Here is a 3,689-nt window from a genome sequence, read left to right as displayed (position 1 = left end):
TTGTTTGATGCATTTGACAGTCTTGCATGCAGTTGTTTTCAATCATTTGGTTTGTCATATTTCCTAACTCATTTACTTATCTTTGCACGTAAGTTTAATTTGTTTTTGTTTGCTATCTTTGAATAAAACCGTGGCTAAAGTTACAACAAATAACACGTCTTTGATTTGTCCACCAAACGAAAAAATGCCAACCCTTCTTGTTAGGACGACGTGGACTTAATATTTTGAAATTGGACTCTGACTCGGAACTCCATTGAGTTGAGTCAACTCAATGAAGAATGAATCAACTCAGGCAAGTCAATAAGATATATATGAAAAATTATAGCTGAAAAGGACATTTTAAGCTGAGGGTCAAACATACACACTCAGATTTGAAGTCAGATGAGTTTCATAGCAAATATTCTTAATCTCCAACAAGCTTGTGCAAAGATAAATTTACTGACTGATGGACGAGGTCTCAAAATTACCCTGAAAGAACACATTCTAATATATTTACCAAATCATATTTTTTTAAATTTTGTGGTAATTATTATTAGAGTTGTGATAATATGACGTCCCTTATGCCCCCCATCACAAAATCATATATCATTTGCCTCAGGATACAAAAGAATTTTCTTTATGATTATACGTATCCCGAGGCAAATGATCTATGGTTCTATGATGAGAGTGTTAGAAAATCATTACACTTATTATTATTATTATTATTATTTATTTATTTATTTATAACATTCATATGTATAAAGGGCAAATTAATAGTTACAGACATTTACATAAATGATAAGTATCGATGTTAAAAAAAAAAAAAAACTTTATTTACCAAAATCATTTTTACTGCATAAATAGTTTGGAACGCAAGTTGTCCCGATAAATAAGATGATTTCATGGCATGTTTTGATAATTCACACTCAAGTATAAGACATACAGCTTATTCGAGTTGGTTCAAATGAGTTTTAAGACCGAGTCAGCGTGAAATCAATCCGAGTTGGTGAGTTTTAGGATTACACCTCCTTGTACCATAATTTTATGGAAACAATATAGAGATACTGTTGAAACCACCAAATATATAAGAGTTTGTTGGGGATGAGTTATTACAGAAATTAAAAAGAAAGATGGACAAACCACACGCCCTGGTTTTACCATTCCCAGCTCAAGGCCATGTAATACCCCTCCTGGAGTTATCAAACCTCTTAGTTGAACATGGGTTCAAGATCTCCTTCGTTAACACAGAGTTCAATCACACACGTGTCATCTCCTCCTTACAGGATAAGAAAGAGAAGTATAACAAACAGAATCAGATCCATCTAATCTCAATCCCTGATGGAATGGGACCAGGGGAAGACCGGAACCAGCTTGGGAACCTATGTGACTCTATCTTAAGATACATGCCGCAATATCTCGAGGAATTGATTGGAAAGATAAATGAATCCAACGATGATAAGATCACTTGCATCATTGCTGATGATTGTATGGGTTGGATAGTAGAAATTGCAAAGAAGTTGGGTATCCCCTATGCATCCTTCTGGCCTGCTGCGGTAGCTGTCAGAGTCTTGCACACTCACATTCCTAAGCTAATTGAAGAGGGAATAATCGATGCCAACGGTAAGTAATCTTGCAGTCTTTATTTATTTATTTTCAATTGAGACGTGATGACCTTACACGGCTGGCTGATGTGGCAAGGGCATATAATCATAGATATTTTTCTTTGGTATACACAGGAAAAAGATCTGGGGTTCTGTGCTCTTGTCATGTTAGTTGTGTACCCAAAACCACGTGTATTCTTCATTGTACTTTTTTATTATATATGATGATGTGGATCACGTGTAGAGGGAAAAAAGTTTGCTCACACAAAGATTATCGTAGATTTCACAGAATCCTAGATGACCAATCATGAGGGTAGTTTTGTAAATTGGAGATGCCCTTACTGCATGTAGGTTTGTGTGTTTCATAGAATCTCGGATGGACCAATCACACACACCCATATGTATTAATGGCATCCCTAATTTATAAAACTAGGTTTCATGACATTGGTCATATGGAATTCTGTGAAATTTCGAATTGACTTTTGTACCAGAAAAAAAAAAAAAAAAGGTCTCCTCAAATATTAAGTAATTTTGAGGTTTTTGTTTATTTATTTATTTTCAGCTCATTATGATGTTGTGAATCACATCTCTAGTACTTGATAAAGAACTCTTCAAAGATTTTATAAAAGACTGATCAATTCTAGATTCCTTAATTCTAATAAGATAAAGTTACTAAATTTAGTTTCTTGGCAGGAATTCCCACAATTCACCAAATGATCCAGCTATCTCCTACCATGCCTCCCATGAATACAGCCCACTTTACTTGGACTTGTATCGGTGACCCGACAGTGCAGAAAGCCATATTTCGATACACATGCACATTCATTGAAGCAATCAAAGACATTGAATTGGTTTTATGCAACTCATTCTACGAGATTGAACAACCAACTTTCGATTTGAATCCAAATCTCTTCCCAATAGGCCCATTGCTTGCGTGCAACCACCCAGACCAGATTCATGGAAACTTTTGGCCTGAAGACTCAACTTGTCTGCAATGGCTTGATAAACAACCTCCCTGTTCTGTCATCTATGTTGCCTTTGGAAGCTTCACAGTTTTTAACCAGCATCAATTTGATGAGCTAGCACTCGGGCTTGAGCTTACGGGTCAGCCTTTCTTATGGGTTGTGCGGCCGGACCTCACTGATGGTCCAGCTGCAACATACCCAGATGGTTTTGAAGCAAGAGTAAGTACACGTGGAAGAATGGTGGCATGGGCCCCACAACAACAGGTCTTAGGCCATCCTTCCATTGCTTGCTTCTTGACCCATTGTGGTTGGAATTCGACTATGGAAGGGTTAAGCATGGGAGTTCCTTTCCTTTGTTGGCCTTACTTTGCTGACCAATTCCTTAACCAAAGTTACATTTCTGATATTTGGAACGTTGGATTGAAGTTGAACGTAGAAGGGAATGGAATCATTCCAAAGGAAGAAATTAATAAAAAGGTTAAAGATTTGCTTGGAGATGAGAAAATGAGAGCAAGAGTTTTAGAGAAGAAGGAAATGGCAAGGAAGAGTGTAACTAAAGGAGGTCCTTCTAAGAATAATTTCAATAGTTTCATTGAAGCTATGAAGGGAAAGTTATAAAGTTTCGATTCGATAAGGGGGATGGTGATGATGACTTTATTTAACAAAATTTGTACCCAAAAATTAAAGAAATGCTTATGAAGTATGTAAGACCGAAGTGGAAAAGTTGAAAAATCAATTTCCCTAATAAATTAATTTCCCCAAAATTTATTTGCCATTGTTTGATTGCATATAAAAAAAAATTATTTCAATGCTTTTTTTCTTTTTTCTTTAAATGGGGGAAGTCTTGAGGATAAAAAAAATGTAGGATTTTCCTACACTATAGGAATGGTTTTTCGATGCTTATTTATCAAGGCGATACAGTCACATTTTCCATTGATATCACGTAGATAATCATAAATAAAACATTTGAAGGTAATTCTTGTTCTTTCTTTGTCAATTTTGCTCATTTCTTTAGGAATCTTCACAAAATCGACAAAACATGTTGAAGCATGGTAATTTTATCTTTTATAGATACATCCTCTAACATTCTCTTCGTTTTACCTTATTTATAAATACATCCTCTAGCATTCTCTTCAATTACTCC

At 35.5% G+C, this 3,689-nt stretch overlaps 1 pseudogene; it reads left to right on the top strand.

Moving 5' to 3' along the window:
• Positions 1-1,109: 1,109 nt before the first annotated feature.
• Positions 1,110-3,163, top strand: LOC147405897 (UDP-glycosyltransferase 83A1 pseudogene; annotated as a pseudogene).
• Positions 3,164-3,689: the final 526 nt, after the last annotated feature.

This window comes from Akebia trifoliata, chromosome 3 (assembly GCF_017979445.1).
Source record: "Akebia trifoliata isolate Shusen 1 chromosome 3, ASM1797944v1, whole genome shotgun sequence".
Classification (NCBI taxonomy): Eukaryota; Viridiplantae; Streptophyta; class Magnoliopsida; order Ranunculales; family Lardizabalaceae; genus Akebia; species Akebia trifoliata.
Note: the sequence above shows the minus strand (reverse complement) of the source record. Positions and strands in the feature narration are given on the sequence as shown.